The 20,017-nt window shown below is 45.9% G+C and overlaps 1 long non-coding RNA gene across 1 annotated transcript in view; it reads right to left on the minus strand.

Annotated features, from left to right (window-relative positions):
- LOC109284936 (uncharacterized) overlaps positions 1-19,504 on the minus strand; it is a 101,215-nt gene extending 81,711 nt beyond the window's left edge. Inside the window, exon 1 of the long non-coding RNA XR_002092564.2 lies at positions 19,176-19,504. This is a non-coding gene — a long non-coding RNA (uncharacterized LOC109284936). The remainder of the gene's footprint in view (positions 1-19,175) is intronic.
- Between the last annotated feature and the right edge of the window lie 513 nt (positions 19,505-20,017).

Here is a 20,017-nt window from a genome sequence, read left to right on the forward strand (position 1 = left end):
CCTGGACAGCTTTGTACAGCACTGGGGCTTGGTCTGTTCCTGGACCCTCTGGGCAGCATCATCTGCACTGAGCTGCTGCCCCATGTCAGCAGTTGTAGACCCGAGCCACCTCAAGCAGCTCCCAGGGTCTCTCACCCTCCTGCACTGAGCTCCCAGCCTCATTCTGGGGGTTGAGGACCTGAGCCACCCCAGGGGCTCCAAAGATCCTGCTCTGTGCACCAGCCTGTGCACCGTGTCTCTGGTCTCACACCAGAGGTTGCAGACCTGAGCCGCCTCACGCAGCTCCCAGAGTCTGGACGTGGTGCACCATGCTGCACACCAAAAGCCTAACCGCTGGAGCCATCCACCACTTCCCGCTGATAGAAGTCTTCAGGGGCTCTTCCTGGGCTACTGCTTTGCCCTGCTGAGCAGCTCTCCTCCGCTCTTCTAAGTCCCGTTCTTCTCTCTTCTCAGTCCCTGACGCATCTGCCCCTTGTGCTGGGCTCCTTTTATACACTCCAGGGCTCCGCCCCTGAAGTCTTCCAGACCTGACAGTGTTGCAGTCTTCAATCAGGTCCGGGAGAGATCTTCTCCCCCTCCCCTCAGGAAAGGGGCATGATGTTATTTCTCTTGCTGCCTCCTGATTGGTGGATGGGCTCCACCAATCAAAAATCAGGATCTCAAGCCTGGGATTTAACCCAAGCTCTAAAAGGTAAGCCTGCTACATTAGAGCTAAATGCCAAGTGCCCCTCTTCCTGGTGACCACAGAATTATCTACATTTGTTCCCATAGACATTTGAAATCATGATCATACTCTAAAATGAGAAAACCTGGCTTTGTTTCCCCTCTACCAACCAATGTATGAAGTATATCATTTACAAAATCAGAGCCTGCACTGCTTTAGCTTGAAAGTGGGATTACAAATACTTACCTCTTGGAAAAACTTAACAGAATTATAAAGCTGTACCTCAGTTTGCACTAGATATTATTGGTTTATCTTAAATAATGTATACATTTCTAAAGGCCCATGAATCACTATAAAGTGGTTTAATTAAAAATCTCTCCATTGATTTACGTGTGTGTAGACACCATACAGCATTTTAACGTATTGGTACAAACTGATGTTTTGACCTACAAGCTAACCATACGTACAGAATTTTAAATAGATGGAATGCAACCAAAAAGCCCATCAAAACAAGCCAACTCAGTAACAACTGGATTTCAAATCAAAGTCTAATCCAATCTGTGTGTACTCCAGACAAACAGGAACATAACTGAAAACTTATCTCTTTAAATGCTTTATAACATAATGTTTTTTTAAATATTTTATAATGTAGTAAAAGTGGGAATATTTTTAAAATCTAAAGTAGTTCCATTTAAGTTTGATTCTTTAATCTATGAATCTGAATACGTGAAAGCTACCACTCCTATAGTATTCCTGTTTTTAAATTATTTCAGCAACCAAGGGAAGATTAATATAACACACTTCTGTAGGGCTACTTAATGTTTAAAAGAATGAGAGAATTTTGGTGTTCAGAAAAAATTAATATTAGCAACAGCCTAATTTACCTTGCCATAGCACGCTCTTTTGTAATAGTTATAAAGCCAGCATTTCAGTTTAATGATACATTGTTAATATAAGTAGGGCACATGAGGCATGAGACCAAAAACCCCCCCAAGTAACTGACAGAATCTCCCGTCATAGTTTTTAGACTAGCTAATTTATGTTCATTTTACATTAGCTTTGTATTTGATTGACAACAAAGAGAATCAGAATAATAATTTATATTTAATATTTTTAAATGTATCTGTATTTACTTATCACTGTAAGAGACTGGGGACGACTTTCCCAAAGCCAAATAGCAAGTCATGCAATGGAAGAGGGTCAGGAGGGGAGAGCTGGAGTCCTAACTTGGTACTTGGGCATAGATACTTGATCAGATTGCCTTTGATGCTATATAGTGGTTTTTCTAGCTGTTGAGTCTAAATTATGTATTCCAAAGGAGCAACTTCAAAAATCTTACTGACATATCAAAAGTCATTTTTGACAGCTATTTTGTGAACAATCCTAAATTAGGTCACATCACATGGATATAAAAAAAAAGGCCCTTGCTTGGCTAGTATGCAGTCAAATTACTGTTAAAAACCACTCGAATGAAGAGAACTGACCTAGTTTCAAATTTATTTTAGGCCTGAAGGTAGGATTATAGTGCTCTAGCAACAGTACACTATGAGCTACTATCTTTCATCTCCATTAATGTTGCCCTGCCTATTCAGCTGAACTCAAGTTGTTATATGGATTTCAAAAGGTCATGACACAGCTCCAAAAACAAATTCTGGAATTTAAAAATAAGATGCAGTGGAGGAACCCAGCTACAGCCCAAATAATTTCCAGTTTTAGTGCAATAGTTGGTCACATTGCTCTGTGTTGAAAGGAAAGGTGGTCCTGGGTATTAATCTAGGACTCAGGTCTGGATTTTGCTCCTTGTTCTACCACAGATTCCCTGGGTATCTCTGGAGACATCACAATACTTGTGGCCCAGAGTCCATGCTTACAAAATGGGGATGGCATGATAATGTCTTTATTCTAGCCTTGGTTTTGTCTGTGGAGACCCATATCTTTGGGACAAGGACTACCTTTCAGTACATTCCAGAAGTGGGCCCCAATATCTTTTAGGTTCACTCTAATATATGTACAGGCGCGTTCACTACATCTTTTGAAAATGTACCATGGACTCAGTCACACTGAATTTATATAAGGGCTGCTCCATCCCTGGCAATCTCAAGCCATCTACTTCCATCATTTCCATTAATTATTGTTCACTAAGGTTTTTACATAAGGACTTGGTCTGTGGTTTTGAAAAGAGCCTAAAAGAGCTAGGCACTCAAATCCCATTTGAAATGTCCAGCCTTTCTCAACATAGACACAAAGAAGACATATTAATGAGGCCCAAACCATTTGTGGTATAATTCCAGTGGCCTCATTTAAGTCACAGCAATGAGGAATGTTTTTCTCCTTTATGTAATCTGGTGAAAGGGACGGATGAAAAATGTCCAGCATTTTCTTTGGTTCACACAAAAATGCTAAACTTCAGAAAACTCAAAGCTCCTGCTAGTTTGCATAAGGACAGACACTTACCGGGTTTCCTATATTTCCTCTTTCTGGCAAGTGTGTAAATACCAGGATAATTACTTCTCATGTCATTTCTAACTCTGCTCAACTGGTACATAGATACCATTATGAAAAGGGTTGTGGTGGGAGGGTGAGGAGAAATCAGACACGATTAATACTTCAGCTACAACAAACCACCGGAAACCTTTCAATTCCAGTTTTAGGCGAAGGTTTGGGCAGGTTCAAATTTCCAAAGCAGGTCCTTCCTGACCTGTCCCAAGAATATTGTATATTCCTGTAGCAACTGCCAGCCTCAAAATGCCTTACAATAATGGAGTTAAGTCCATCACCCCCACATTTTTTTTAGGGAAACTGTTCCACAAAGAACATTGTGAAATGCCATACAAGTCAATAAAAAAGATGGAAAAAAATGAGATCTGACACCCATTTCAATACTTTGCCTCAAGACTGTCTTCCAATCTAAGATTTTGTAACCTGACAAAATTGTCAAGAACCCTATGCTTATGCCAGCCTGCGGGTTTGCAAAACATTTACTCAGCTTAAACAAGCTAGCTATACCTGATGACAGATTTTAAACTCTACATTTTCATTTTGCCTTAGCTTCAAGGGGAGAAAAATCCTTCAGTCATGAAATCTTCATAAAGGGTAAATAAAAATCATGAGATTTACATTTGATATGGTCTTTATTTTGTAAGGATACTTTAAAGGAAAGCAGAAGATAGAACAGTTTGGTGGAAAGAAGACATTTTTTAAAATTTATTTTTTATTCTCCTTTTCACCAGAAAATGTTGACCATAATAAATGGAATATAGTTGGCTCATCACAAAATATATAAGATATCAATTAATATAAAATCCAGAGGCAACTCTCTTTGAACCAAAAAGGGTTTTTTTATTTGTTGCAGGATTTTTTTTTTTCAGAAATAACTCATTTTGTTACTTGTTAAGCAAGCCACCTATGCCGCTTATGATAAACTGGAAAGTTATTTTATGCTCCCCATTTCCTCCTCTGCCCATGATTTACAGGGCAGGAACTGAATGCTAGCATTGTCATTTCAGATACAATCCTGAGCTAAAAGTGGTACGTTAGCTACAACATTCCTGCAGCATCTGGAGGCAATGTGATACACACCAGTCTGAATTCTTTTCCTCCTTCTTCCTTGTTGGGAGTGGAGAGGAATAGTAATTTTATACTGGCTTATTCCCAGCAGCAAATAATCAGATGTACCTTTTCCTCTGTGGTAGACCACTAGTGATCATGTCCACTACATGAGACACTGACTGCACAGTTGCCTTGCAAAAACGATTATATGATGCTACTGGGCAGTAGTATTAAGCTACAGGCAGTCCTCGACTTACAACGTTTTGAGTTACAATGGTTCACACTTACAACATTTATAAATTAACACCCTGTTTCAACTTTCTGACATCAGCTTTAACTTTACAATGCTTGCCCCAACATGATGCCATGCCAGCGAACAAGTTTGCTGCATCCCCCATCTCCCTGAAGAACCCTGAAGAAGTTCAAACTTCCTTCAACACTTTCTTTAAAGCAGACAAGGCTCCAGAAGAACCTGAAGCCAAGAATCCTGAGAAGTCTCTAGTCAAGAACCATTCAAAAAGTCTGGCGAAGTCACCTCAAAGAAGTCCTTCTAAATCAATATGATTGCTATTTACAATACAAATACATTAATGTAGCTGTATTACTCATTTATAACTGATTGAGTACAAAATCCTGGGTTATTTTTGGTGAAAATAGGATATCAGAACTTGGCTCAGGAACCAATCTTGCATGTATAACATTGTTTTCTATGGGAAAATCAGTTCTGAGTTACAACATTTTGACTTAAGACATGGTTTTCCAGAACCAATTGTGTTGTAAGTGTGAGAACTGCCTGTATTAGCATCACAAAAAAGGCATTTGCTATTGTGCAGTAACTCAGGTTACTGCGCATTTATTTAGTACTTGTTTATACAAGTACTAAATAAATGTACAGTAATGACTTGTGTAGATGCGGCCATTGAGTATGAAGGGCTAAGCTTTTGGGGTAGTGTGAAAAAGACTTACCCACTGGAGTCGGGAGACGGCAGGATGCTGCACCGGAAGACGAGTGCAGTGAAAATGAAACCACAGTGGGCGGAGCCACCGCGGGCAAAGATCGAAGAGAAAAAAAAACAGACGAGCCAGAAACGGCTCCCACATCAGCTTGGGCACGTTTTCTATGTGCATGCCAGGGCTGCTAGGCCGGCTGGACACCCGGGGCCAGGATAAAAAGCCTGGCAGGAGAGCAGCAGGTGGGACCAGAAGTGAAGTCCTCAACTGGTCCAGAGGGACAGGAGCACACCAGCAGTCCCAGGGAGGGGACCTGGTGGGCACCTCAGGAGGGGTTGCCCCAAGGATCCACAGCCAGCATGACCTGGGGGAGCTGCCCACAGAGCCAGAGTAGGCATCGACTGGCTCCGAAGAAGACTACAGTCCTGTGGGAACCAGCGACACCTTAAGTCAGACACCGCTGATGAGCAACAAAGACCCAGCCCAAGAAAGAGATGATGCACTGGGAATAGGACGATGCCAAGGATGGACAATGCCTAGGCAGAAAAAAGGGGGCTGCAGGAGACGCTCGGGGAAGGAACAGAACGAATTGACTGCGGCCATCAGACCCTACGAGCTTGAGTGTTAAAGAAAATCCTGGATATCACCCTCAATGACACGAGTAGCAACATCGCGGTTGCTGGTAGGCGGGGTGTAGGGGAGGCAGAGCCCCACATAAAAGGAGCGGAGGAAGCGACCAAGGGAAGGCACCCAGGGGGCAGGACAAAACATCATCCTCCCAATTCAAACAAACTAATCAAAGACTTGGCAGGAGAGGCCCCTGGAGAACCTCCCCAAAGTTGTTTGGTGACTAGAATGTCCGCCCCAAAAAGCCACGGCAACGTTCAAGAAGCATCCCTACCCACAACATCCAGGGGAGAGGCATGGGAGGTTACAACTTGGTGCACTGGCTGGGAACGGGGAAGCAGAGGTGACTTTGGAGGCCAACGCCATGATGATAGTTAACCTTAACCCCCAGATTGACCTGTTAGGTTAAACATTGCATGCTGTGACCCAGGTACTGGAAGACCAGCAGCAGCAGGTCATACAGCAGCAAGAGTGTATGCATCAAAATTGGATGATGTTCTGCATGCACCAGATGATGCATGAGGACGATGTGGAGGCATATATTGAGTCGTTCAAAAGGATAGCAATCCAGATGGGGCTGGATCAACTCCAGTGGGCCAGCCAGCTCGGATCATTGGTGATAGGCAAGGCACAAGCTGCATACCGGGCCCTGCGAAGGAAAGATGCCTATGACTACGACTACGACAAGGTGAAGGCGGCCATATTGCATCACCTGAAGCTCACCCCAGAGCATTACCAGAAGCTATTCTGGGCTCAAAAAAGCAAGGAGGACTGCAAGCCCCAAAATCTGATACAACTGTTGAAAGATCTCATGGACAAGTGGTACCTCCAGGGAAGGTAGAGTGGGCTGCCCTGGCCAACCAAATCCTACTCGAACAGTTTATGAAGGACCTGGAAGAAGACACCCAACTATGGGTGTGGCAACACCACCCCCAGACAGCCATGGAAGCATTAAGAATTGTGGAGGCTTTTGCGGCCTTGGAAGAAGAGTTGCTGAGGGAAAAAACCTATAGGAGCTCGGCAACCATGTCTAAGAAGGAGGACAAAACCTGAGGAGGACCCTCATGGTACACTTGACGAGGGGTTGTGTGTTATTGATGTGGCAAGACAGGCCTGTCTCTAGAGAGTGCACCATGGGGATACCTGAAAGATGGAAATCCACTAGAAAATCCTCAGGGGTGAGGGACCAGCACGAAACCAGCGAGCTGGTCGAAGAAATGGATTGTAATTTTGGGTGTAGTGAGGAAGTAGTAGTATGGGACCACCACATGGTGATGGCAAGCCACAGTTTAGATACTGGCTGCTCCCAAACATTAGTACAGGTGGGGATAGTTCCCAGGGATGCTATTGAATGGTGCCACCCAGTCAGGATGTGCTGCATACATGGGGAAGCAGAACAGTATAAAAGAGGCTTCATGGAAATGAAAATCGTGACTCAAAAAGGCAAGTTACAGGTAGGATTTGCACCACACTTGGATGGCCAGATGATTATGGGGCGAGATTGGCCCCCTCTATATGAAGTTTTAGAAGAGGTACGAACATACGAGTTCTGACTCAAAGGGCAGCCTCAAGGGGACAGGTGGATCGCGGAAGAAGAATTAGCATCATCCATGGAGGAAGAGTGGATAAGCCTCAAGACGGGAACTGAGGAACCGCAGTTCTGAACCGCTCAAGAAGATGATGAGCTACAGAAGATCAGGGAGATTCAGGTCGCCCGCATTGAAGAAGAAATCATACGGCCCGAGATTGATGTAAGCGCTCCATATTTCTGGGTACATGAGGGTCTATTATACTGGGTTAATAAATGTCCCATTTGGGGGGAAGGGACCCAGCAATTAGTGGTACCTAAGAGTCTCCATAATCAGGTATGGGGGTTGGTGCACACTAGCCCCATGGGGGGTCATCTTGGAGCAGATAAAACTCTGGCCAGGATTGGGCAGTGGTTCTTTTGGCCAGGCATGAGGGAGGAAATCACACGGCACTGCGAGGCATGCCCAGAATGCCAGAGTGTCCAAGAGTGTCGGCCCCCACGGGCACCATAACAGACAATGCCGATCGTGGAAGTGCCCTTTGATAGGATAGCCCTGGACATAGTGGGACCCTCAGCAAGGAACAACACTGGACACCAGTACATACTGGTCATAATTGACTACGCTACGCACTACCCAGACGCCATACCCCTAAGGTTGGCGACTGCTCCGCAAATCGCAGAGGAATTATTAAAGTGGATATCGTGGGTGGGGGTCCCAAGAGAGATAATTACGGATCAGGGGACAAATTTCATGTCTGGGGTTATCCGGGCCATATGCCAAGTACTAAAGATGCATCAACTGCGTACCTCAGTGTATCACCCACAGACTAATGGATTAGTGGAATGCCTGAATGGTACAAGCAAATGTCTATTACGATGTTGTGCACAGGATGAACCATGGAGGTGGGATCTGATCTTAGTACCCCTCCTTTTTGCCCTAAGGGACACCCCCCAAGCATCAATGAAGCTGTCTCCCTTTGAATTGATATTCGGCCATAAGCCACGAGGCCTGTTGCAGGAAGTAAGGGAGGAATGGGAGAGCTCAGGACTGCCAGAGTTGGCGTTCAATGACATCAACAAGAGATGACTGAACGACTTGAGAAGATGAGGCGGCTGGCTCAGAAGAACGTGGCGGAGGCCCAGCAGAGGCAAAAGCAGGAGTACAACAAAGGGGCCCTATAATAGTAAGGGGTTTGCTTAATGCTCACAGCAAGAGTTTTGTATGCTGACTCCATAGTAGGCCGGTGTTATAGCATGTAGCTTTTTGCTTTGTGAGAGTGACCGAACCATGAACCTAGATAGTAGAATGTTATAATACAGTGGAATGTAGTAAATACCAGGTGTGTTGGATCACAACACATCCCCAAATTCTTAGCTTGAGATAACCAAATCCCTAGTTCGAGATAATGTTATTTACTCCAGATTATATAAGCTGTACATTTTTAATGTACAGAAGTTCCTCACACTCTGGCAAGAATCCTGACTTGCGCAGAGCTCAGTGCAGGCTATCGCATCCCCGGGATCGAGACACTCTGGGGCCAGGGGAACTATGCGGAGTAGCAGCTGCTGCCTGGAGCCAATGTGAAGTGATCATCCTCTCTGCTCTGTCTTACTGCCTGCCTCTGCGAGCATCCTTAAATAAAGCTTTGCACGAGTGAGAACAATTGTGAGTACGTCCTTTGTTCAAGCACGGGGAATCTTCTGAACCCAGTAGTTCATTCTAAAACAGGCCCACACGCACAACTTCCATGTAGGGGACAAGGTGCTAATCCTGCTCCCCACCACGGCTGATAAGTTGCTGACACGATGGCAGGGGCCATTTGAAATTGTGCAACAGGCCGGCCCTGTAGATTATGAAGTACATCGTCCGGGGCATAAAAAAGAGCGGCAGATTTATCATGTGAATTTGTTGAAGGCATGGTAGGAGCCTGAAGGGTGGATGCTAAGCCTGGAGGAGCCCCGAGAAGAATTGGGGCCCGAGACAGGGGAGCCACAGGAAAGGGTGGATCAAGATAACCAACTTGGACACATGGATCAGGACTCAACAAAGAACAATGCCACCAGTTGCAGCGGCTAGTGGCCAGATTCAAAGAAGTATTTAATGAGAGGCCCGGATGGGTCCAAGGGGTACAACAAGATCATTGAGATCAAAGAGAAAAAAAATGGACGAGCCAGAAGGAGCCGGAAACGGCTCCCACATCAGCTTGGGCATGTTTTATACATACATGCCGGGGCTGATTGGCCGGCCAGATGCCTGGGGCCAGGATAAAAGGCCTGGTGGAAGAGCAGTGGGTGGGACCAGAAGTGAAGTCCCCAGCCATTCCAGATGGACAGGAGCACACCAGCAGTCCCAGGGAGGGGACCTGGTGGGCACCTCAGGAGGGGTTGCCCCAAGGAGCCACAGCCAGCATGACCCAGGGGAGCTGCCCATGGAGCCAGAGTGGGCATCGACTGGCACCAAAGCAGACTGGAGTCTTGTGGGACCCAGCAACACCTTAAGTCAGATGCCACTGATGAGCAGCAAAGACCCAGCCCAAGAAAGGGATGATGCACTGGGAATAGGGCAGTGCCAAGGATGGACAATGCCTAGGCAGAAAAAAGAGGGCTGCAGGAGACGCTCGGGGAAGGAACAATTGACTGCAGCCATCAGACCCTATGAGCTCGAGCATTAAAGAAAATCCTAGACATCACCCTCAACAACACAAGCGGCAACATCGCGGTTGCTGGTAGGCAGGCTATAGGGGAGGCAGAGCCCCACATAAAAGGAGCGGAGGAAGCGACCAAGGGCAGGCACCCAGGGGGCAGGACGAAACATCATCCTCCCAATTCAAACACACTAATCATCGAAGACATGGCAGGTGAGGCCCCTGGAGAACTGCCCCAAAGTTACTTGGTGACCAGAACATCCGCCCCAAAAAGCCACAGCAAGGTTCGAGAGGCATCCCTACCCACAACATCCAGGAGAGAGGCACAGGAGGTTACAGGTGGATAGGAAGTAAATCCAGATACACTTTCCAGCATGCTTACTGTGGCATACCCAGACTGAACCTGGGAGCTCTCCAAGTAAGAATGCAAAAAGGCTCTTAAACCCGTACAGTGTAACACAGATCGCTACCCATGTGATATCACTGGCGCTTAATGATCCCAAAGCATTTTGGCTATTTGGGCTTGCCCTGATCCACGGAAAGGGGGATCTATCTTTTCTGAGCCTGTGACTGGATTTGATTCCTGCATGAAAATGCTCAAGTTTTTGCAATTAAAAGAGGAAACTGATTAATGAGATTTAGAAAAATCTGTAGTTCTCCTCTTTCTCCCACCCATTTCCAAGTTGTTTTCTCTGGACTCACTCATGCACATTGATTTGTTGTGTGCAATCAATTTCATTTTAAATTGTTTCTAGTGATTATTTTGTTGTTCCTGTGGCTTCTAAACCTCCTCTCCGTTGCACTGGTGTTCCAATCATGTGACTGTTTATTTAACTCCTCCAGCTGTAACATTGAAATCCCCTCTATACAACACATTACTATGTCACCAGGTTTTTTGTTTTGTATTTTGCACACAGGCCCACAGAAGCCTCATGTGTAGTATTCTTTTTATTTGATTTATTTCCTGAGTCTTCTTTTCAGTCTGTTTTTTTTCTCCCAGAGCTTATGAAATAATTCTACAACTGAAGACATTTTCAAGCAAGGCCAAGAAAGAAACTTCCATTCAGCTCCTTCATCCTATTTTCCAGACTTCAATTGAGACACTCCAATTTTGATACATCTACAATCCCCTGACTACTACACACAACTCCAAATATGCTTCACAGCTATGCAGAAGAACTTCAGAGAAAATTAGAAATCATCTACCTCACCTACTCTACTCCAAAAGAGACCAACTCAGGAAGGAAATCACCATATACTACAACTTAAAAGACAGAAATCCACGCATGTTCCCTGACAATATACAGTGGATACAAAGAGACTACGAAAAACTTTCTACAGCATTCATCCTACATAAAAAGAAGAAATGGAACAAATTACTCCAAAAACAAGCTCCCCAGCCACAAAACAACCATCAGAGGAACAACACCAACACCTTCCAACCTTCCAACCTCAGACTCAATGAAACTGAAAGCAGCAACCAACCCACAAATATTATCAATCTCTCCACACACATGCTTACCAAAACTGAAAAATCTGTCCTTTCTAAAGGCCTAAATTTCTGTCCAGAAAAATACCCTAATAAAATACTTCAATGTGGAGAACTAGAAGAATTCTTCCGATGCCTGCGCCTCAAAGAAAATTTCCACGACCAAACTGAACCCACTCCCAATAACAACTCATCCTCTGACAACATTTAGGAAAGGATCAATGCCAACAAGCCCAAAAAAACATCAGATTGGACACCTTGCAGTGGACGAAACCCTAACCTTGACTGCTACATTGACTGCTTCAGGGAAAGAATGAACAACGAAATAATCAGCAACACACGCCACCACAACAACCTCCCTCTACCAGAGAAAAAGGCCATAGAATCTCTAAGATCTAACCACCAAATAGTAATAAAACCAGCAGATAAAGGAGGAGCCATAGTCATCCAAAAGCATGAGGATTACATAAAGGAAGCCAAGAGACAGCTCTCTGACACCACCTACTACAAAGAACTACAAGAAGATCCTACTCCCCTTTTCACCAAAAAACTCAACAATACCATTAAATCATTTCCATCAAGACTACAAGAAAAACTACAGACCTTGATCCCCCCACTACCTAACCCGGGGACTTTTTACATGCTCCCTAAAATCCACAAACAAGGGAACCCTGGCAGACCTATCATATCCAAGCATGGGACCCTAACTGAGGAAATAGCAGATTCAACAGTCACCACCCCTCCATCCGACTTTCTTTAGAATACTCCAGCACCAACATCTCCTTTTTAGACGCAATGATCAGTATCCAGAAGGGTAAAATACAGGCCACAGTATACAAGAAACCCACAGACCAACATACATATCTGCACAGAACCAGCAATCACCCTAAACACACCAAAAAAGCTGTGATATACAGCCAAGCCCTCAGATACCACTGCATTTGTACTGAAGAGAACGCCCGGGATTGCCACCTCACCAATCTTAAAAAGGCTTTCACCCAACAAGGACACTCCTCCAGAGAGGTAGATTGCACGTTTGAAAGAGCCACCTGGATACCACGTGAAGAACTGCTGCAGTACAGAAGAAAAACCCCACAAATCGCACACCGCTGGTTATGACATATCACCCTTCCCTTGAACCTGTATGGAAAATCCTCAAAAAATTGCAACCCATACTAGACAGAGACCCTATTCTTAAAAAGATCTTCCCAGAGCCACCCATCCTAGCCTTTAAACAAGCACCAAACCTCGCCAACCCCATCACCAGAAGCAAACTTCTTCAAGCCCAGAACACACCAAAAGGATCCAGACCATGCCAGGACAAGAAATGCAAAACCTACCAACACATCTCCACCACCCCCACTATTACTACACCCCACCACAGAGCCATCAGCATCCCAGGATCTTACAGCTGCACCTCCAGAAATGTAATATACCTCATCCAATGCACCAAATGCCTGGATGGAAAATATGTAGGAGAGACCAAACAACAACTGCGCACCAGAATGAACGCACACCAGAAATCCATCAAAGACAGAAATACCCAATTACCGGGATGAGCTCCATTTCATCAACCTGCTGGATACTAGAGATCATGGACTAAACATAGACACTGGATTTTTGATACATTATAATCTGCCTGGCAACTGACTCCCCAACCCAGCCCAGCCCAGCCCAGCCCCTGGCTTCTTTACTTTTCATTCCATCCAGGAAGAGCACACACCAACTGCTGAAGCTTCCTTAGCCTGACGAAGGGTTTTTGAACCTGAAAGCTTGCTTAATAACTATTCTCCAACTATTTGGGTTGGTCTAATAAAAGATATCAAATTCACCCAAGGAACCTTGTCTGCCTATTGACACTCCAACACACTCATCCCTTCTGAAGTCTGAATTCCTTTCATTAACTCTCCCTGTATCCTGGGCCTAGTTTAAAACCTGGTGTAAACAGATGTAACTGACCATTAGGGCTGTGCGAAGCTTCAGGTGCTGATTCGATTCGGAGGCAATTCGGCCCGATTCGGTGGCCGAATCTCCAAATCCAAATTGAATCAGGGGACCAATAAAAAGCTCTGAATCGATTCAAAGGTCTCTGAATCTTCAGAAAAGATTCATAGAGCTTCGATAATTTGGGTAGTCCCCGCCCACTGCAGCAGGGACCTGGAGCCGCACTTGGAGCTGGTAGGTAGGTGGCAGGGGAGGGGGAGCTGGAGGAGGACGGAGGGGACCATGGGTGGACACTTGCCAGACCCCATCCCCTGCCTGATCCCCCAGCCCTCGCCCACTCCCCCAGCCCCCCCATGGCTGCCCTGCCCACCCCAGCTCCTGGTGCTTTAAAAAAAAGCCCCCACTCACCGGGTGCTGCCAGGCAAGGGGATGATCCCTACTGCCCTCCACTGCCCCTCCACTGCTCTGAATGAGCCCTCTGACCACTGCCTGCTCCCCCAGCCCCCTCCATGGCTGCCCCGCCCACCCCAGCTCCGGCACTTTAAGAAAAAAAATCCAAAAAAAAACTCCGAACTCACCAGCTCCTCCAGCAGCCTCGGGGCTTCAGGTATGTCATGGAAGAGCCCCTGACGTGACATGGGGCAGAGTTGGGCAGCACAGATTGCATCTTGCCAGGCAGGAACCGGTGAGTTTGGGGTTTTTTTTGGGGGGGTGTTCCTTAAAGGGCTGGAGCTGGGATAGGTGGGGCAGCCATGTGGGGAGACTCATCACAGAGCCCCCCACACAGTGTGGGGCAGTGGAGGACAGCAGGGATCACCCTTCCCACCTGGCAGCACCCAGTGAATGAGGGCTTTTTTTTTCAAAGCGCCAGGAGCTGGGGCAGGCAGAGCAGCCATTGCCGGGGCTAGGAAAGCGGGCGGGGGACAGGGCCTGTGTGATTCAGAGATTCAGCTGATTCGGCAGCAGCCGAACCTCTGAATCAGATTCGGCCAAATCAATTCGGAACAACGAATTGAATCAACGAATTGAATCATTGTCCCCCGAATTGGCCTAATCTGAATCTGAAGCAAATACTAGCCGCTTCACACAGGCCTACTAGTCATTACACTTCAAAGTAACAAATTTTACACCTTAAAAATAGAGGCCCAATGGTGTAAGAACGCCTTCCTATTTAGCAGATGCTTCATATCAACTCAACCACATTTTCTGTATTCTTCACTAGTAGCATAACAAACAGGTTGGGCAAGTGGAGTACCCACAAAAATAGCAGCTGCTCCTTCTGCCAGCTTCCTACCACTGCTACTAGTGGCCCAGCAGCTGCCCCATGCACCACTACTGCCCAGGGTGCAAAACTGCCTGGCTATACTTCTGTTCTTCACCACTCCCCTAATCACAAAAAGGTTGCTTGCAATACTTGAGTGTATGCTTATCAACAGGGATCCTGGCTTTTTCTGTTTAATAATCCAAAATTCTTTGATTAAAAAAAATCCAAAGCTCTGCTCTCTGATTAAAAAACACAAAATCTGTGTTTTTCCATAATTAAAATGAAAGGCCACTCTCTAAATATATAGGTATCAAATTAATACAATGCTTTATTTTTATATATACAATTTTAAAGCTATTTGGAAGCCTATCAGCATCTCAACCGTTATAATAAAATACATTCTAAATACCTATATATTTTGGTGCTTGATTTTGGTTTTTTTATCATAGAAAATCAGAGCTCTCTTTCACAGGGCACTAAGGTCACTGCTCCTCTTACAGCAGAGATTGCCCAGGGAGAGAGCACAAAGAGCCAGATGAATCCAGGTGCAGGTTGCCATGACAACTGGTTAAGGAGGGAATTGGCCACACCTGCACCTGGTAAGCTGACCGGAGAATGCAGGGCCCTAGGCCCATATAAACCCTAGGGCTGGGACCAGGCAGTTGGTTCCTTACCAGCAGCTGAAGGCGAAGGAGCCTCCAGGAAGGAAGGGCCCAGAGATGTGGTAGCTGGCAGATAAGCTACCCTTAGGACAGGGGATACCAGGAGCCCATAAAGTATCCTTGCCTACTAGGCACCGGGCCTCAGAGAGGGAGTTTTACTCTTTTAAAGGGGCAGAGCATGACGTGAGTTTTGCGTTACATTACAGCCCAGGGATTCATGGTGGTTGGCTGTTGTTTGGGTGCTGTCTGATAACACCAGTGGTTTGGGTGAAGCTATTTGGGGAAGGAGGAGGCCTCATTGGGGGTGCCCACAGCAGTGTGGGGACCCTGGCGCCAGAGAGGGCCCAGCATTGGGGGGGCACAGACCCTGGCACCAGAGAGGGTGCAGCATTGAGGGGAACAGACCCCAGCACTGAGGGATGCAGAGACAGGGCTGCAGAGAGCCCAGTTTGGACAAGGGGTCAAATTATAATGAGGTGTAGGCAGGACAATGCCAGTATCATATGCAAGGCTTGGGGCATGGTAGAGGGGTGGTTGGAGCCATGCACATAGACCATAAGGCTGAAAGACTCAGGAACCATCCACAGTGAAGCAGGACGTCAAGGGGTCTAGAGACAAGAGGGTTATTAGGATCTAGCCAGACCATGTCCAAACCTAAAGCTCAAGGGCAGCCTCACTATATTCATCATACCAATAAGATGTGACGGGTGAGAACGAGGGTGCTTGTAGGACAAGACTGACACAGTTAAGGACCTGGGGGTAACATAGCCACCCCTAGGCACCCCACACTACTACACTCTCCCTGCCCCTTTTGCTCACCAGGATGTGCCCTGCCCCTGCCCATAGTGTTGCCCCTCACTCCCAACCCACATCACCCCCCAGCCCTGCCTGCCCCTCACTCCCTCCCCTGCACCAAGCCACAGATCCAGCTACAGCTGTCCCGCCTGCTGCCAGCTTTCTGGCTTTAAGCAGTGCCAGCCCCTGGTGTTCTGCCCCCTGTACCTGTGGACTGGGGCTTAGGGACTGGACTGGGTCTGCCTCTGGCTGGGCAAGCCTCTTCCCTTTCAAGCCAGCCTCCCCCTGCACAGGCTGCTTTAGTGGCCCAGGGGAGCTCCAGTGCCCCCTAACCCCCATCTCTCTCTTATACACACTGCCTGGTGCCACCCACAGCCCATCTCGCACACGCACACGCACACGCACACGCACACGCACACACCCTGCTGCCACCTCCAGCCCACCACAACCTCCTTGAGTGGTTCCCAGGACCAGGAGCTCCCTCCACCCCTGAGTGGGCAAGGCTGACAAGGCCCTGGGTTGGGCAGGGCAGCATGAGGGCTAACCATGCTGCTTCTCTCCTCCCCTCCCCTCCCCTCCCCGCACCCTACTGCATAGTGCATCCCCAGCCACTGCCTCCCACAGATGCAGACCAGTGGGATGTGGTGCAACGGTGGGGTAAGCAGTAGAGCAGTGGCAATGCTCACCCCCAGCACCCTGTCCTTGGCCCTAGGCACTGCCCTGGCTGGGCAGCACCACAGCCCCAGCTCCCAACCCTGCCCTGAGGGTGCCTAGCCTAGCAGGCAAGGGTGCAGTGTGCACTCCCTCCATTCCTCCTGCACTGAGCTGCTGCCAGTGCTGCCCCAGCTGGGCAGTGCCCCCAGTCCCAGCCCAACTGGGATGAACCACTGTGGGATGAGGAAGCGTGAACCCACCCCAGCCTTGGCCCACGGCGCAGGACAGGGTGATTACCACCCGCACACCCCCACCTTGCCCCCCTCCCCCCGCCCACCCTGCCCGCTCTCTCCACAAGCCCTGGCTCCCCTGGCAGCATGACCCTCACCCAACCCACAGGACCCCCCGAACCCATCCAGAGGGGGCCCCCAGCTTCCTCACACCCCCAGTGCCTAACCCCCAGAAGCCCTACTTACCCCCAAAGGCCACAGGAGAGAAAGTGAGTCTGAGTGAGCTCTAGCTAACTCAGATTCTCAGCTCCCACCCCTCTGGACAGGGTTTAAAGTTTCCCACCGATTTGCAAGTAACTCTTGAAGGTTGGAACTCTGCCAGCTGGCAGAGAGCTCTTTGCAATGGGGGAAATCTGCATTTTTTCAGCTTGAAAGGGGAAAACCCACATTTTTCTCCTTTAAAGGGGAACAGCCGCATTTTTCCATAGGAAACGGAAAACCCAGAACCCTGCTTATCAGGATCCTGTTCTAAGGATCCCTTTCAATGACTCAAAACTCATTCACAGACCTACTCAATTTAAAAAACTTCTATCTTTCTTCATTGTCTAAAGTGAGATGCTAACAACTCGCCAGACTCAGGAATTCATTAATCTTATGCAGTTCTGCCTACAGCACTGATCTCTGATCTGACATTATGACTAGCAATAAGCTACTCCTGGGCACTAGGTTACTTTGCATCCATTCTTCCAAGTTGCTTTTCAAGCTAAAGTAACCCTAGCAATAAAAATACAAATCAACCACTTCAGGAAAATACAAAGGACAGCATGGATTAGTGATAAGACCCCTTATGGACAGCATGGATTAGTGTTAAGAGATCTAAATGCCATTTCACACACTACCAACAATTTGCTGTAACTATGGGTAAGTCAAGCTTCAGCCTTCCTATCTATTAAAATTGTAATATCATCTATCTCTACTCAGACTATGAAACACTTCAAGATGCTTCAACCTTGCCTTTGTAGACACCCAAAATACAGTATGCAAATACATTAAATAAAATCCCCATGAAATTCCCCCAAGACAATGGGTTAGGGGAGGGGGGAGGGCAGGAATGTACCAGATTCTAGTGCATAATAATTTTTTAATAACTCTCAAAAGTGTATGACTAAAACAGGCAAAAAAGAAAAACATTACATACATTCTAAGCCCAAACCATTGCATTATAACAATAATTCCATGTAATTGTGTTGTTGTGATGTACTACAGTGACTTTTACTTTGCATTTTTGGGATTCCTCTGGCAGAAGTTTATTACCCTTAGTTCTTATTATGGTGGTATACTGCTTTAAAAATACTCATTTATATGAGTGCTACTTCTTTGGGTTCCTTCTCTTAGCAATGCACGGCCCAGCCATACAAAAGAAGTTCACCAAATTCAGTCTGCAAGCTGTGCAAACTAATATTCACAAAAGCTAGGCTGGTGATTTTTTTTTAAGTGTCTATGACCTCTTAAAACCACATCTCAGTACAAGCTGGATGATTATCAATAGCATATAGACAGGAGAGATGAAAGAATTAAAGGCTTTTTCAATGCATTTGTTTTCTACGTAATATTTACAAGGCCTATTAACAATGTACAACAAACAAATAATGTATGTTCACACTAAAAATTAAGTCATTTTAAATTAAACACCTTGTGGTTTCCCGCCCCAGGTTCCAAGTTATATTGTATAGTGTCCTAAGGCAGGTCTAGCAGCACATTCCCCCCTTTCTCAAACTCTTTTGTACTAAGTTCCAGCTTACATTTAGCGCTGCAATCATACACAATTTTTAAGACTGTGGGCACAAGTATCCTTTCACTTCACTTCCGCAGTCACAAATTCTATTAAATTGTTCCTGATTAACCCAGGCATATGTGAATGAAGAAACCAGCCATCTAACTTGAAGTAACTTTATCTAAATTCCTTAGGACAAAAACTATTACAATACTTTCTAGAAGACTGATAGGCTATTGCCTATCAATAAATCGAAAAGACCCCAAAATTTTCAGTCTCCAACTGCAAGTAAACCTAATGCTAAACAGTGAAGTAATTCAAAATAATTCAGACACTTCCCTTGAAACCACATTATAAGGGACAAAATTAGGGAAATAAAGTTAAAAAATGAGATACCTGATAAGAGAATTTAAGGACAAGAAGAAGATGCTCTGTAAGTATCTTGGTCAGAAAACAAGAACAAAGGAAGCTGTAGGTCCACAGTTGAACAGCCAGGGTGAACTATTAACAGAAAGTGAAATGAAGGAGCTGCTCAGTAGCTTCTATACCTCAGTCTTCACAGAAAGAAAGAGCAACAGCTAATAAATGTTATGTAAACAAGGAAGAAGAAAGGCTGAGGGTCAGGACAATGAAAAGACAGCTTTAGATGAGCTGGGATGAATTTAAGTCAGCAGAGTCTGATGATGAACTCGGGGCACTTAAAGAATTGATACAAGGGATCTCAGAGCCCTTGACAATTAAGTTTACAAAATCATAGAAGATGAATGAAGTTCCAAATGACAGGGAAAAGGCTAACACAATGCCTCTCTTTTTTGTTAAAAAGGTCAAAAGGAGGATTTGGGGAATTATAGACCAGTCAGCCTGTTTTCAATATGAGGGAAGTTATTAGAGCAAATTATAAAGAGGTCAGAATTTAAACATATGGGCTGAGTACAGACAGTCAAAAAGCCCAAGGCTGAATCAATTCAATCTTCACAGTTTAGTCTAAAGTGGCACAGATAGAGCCAATAAAGGAATGAATTAGAACAGGTTAATCATGAAGTTGAATCAACAGGTTGAATCAACTCACCATGCCAAACCAACTTAATTTCCTTCTTTGGAAAAATAACTCATTGGATGGGTGAACTGGATGGATACAGAGGACTTCAGGCTTTTGACAAAGTCCCACATGGACTTCTCATATATAAAATTACTACCAGGTGGATAGATAATTGACTCAATAGCCACAAGCAAAGGGC

The sequence above is a fragment of the Alligator mississippiensis genome, chromosome 13, assembly GCF_030867095.1.
Source record: "Alligator mississippiensis isolate rAllMis1 chromosome 13, rAllMis1, whole genome shotgun sequence".
NCBI classification, from domain to species: Eukaryota; Metazoa; Chordata; order Crocodylia; family Alligatoridae; genus Alligator; species Alligator mississippiensis.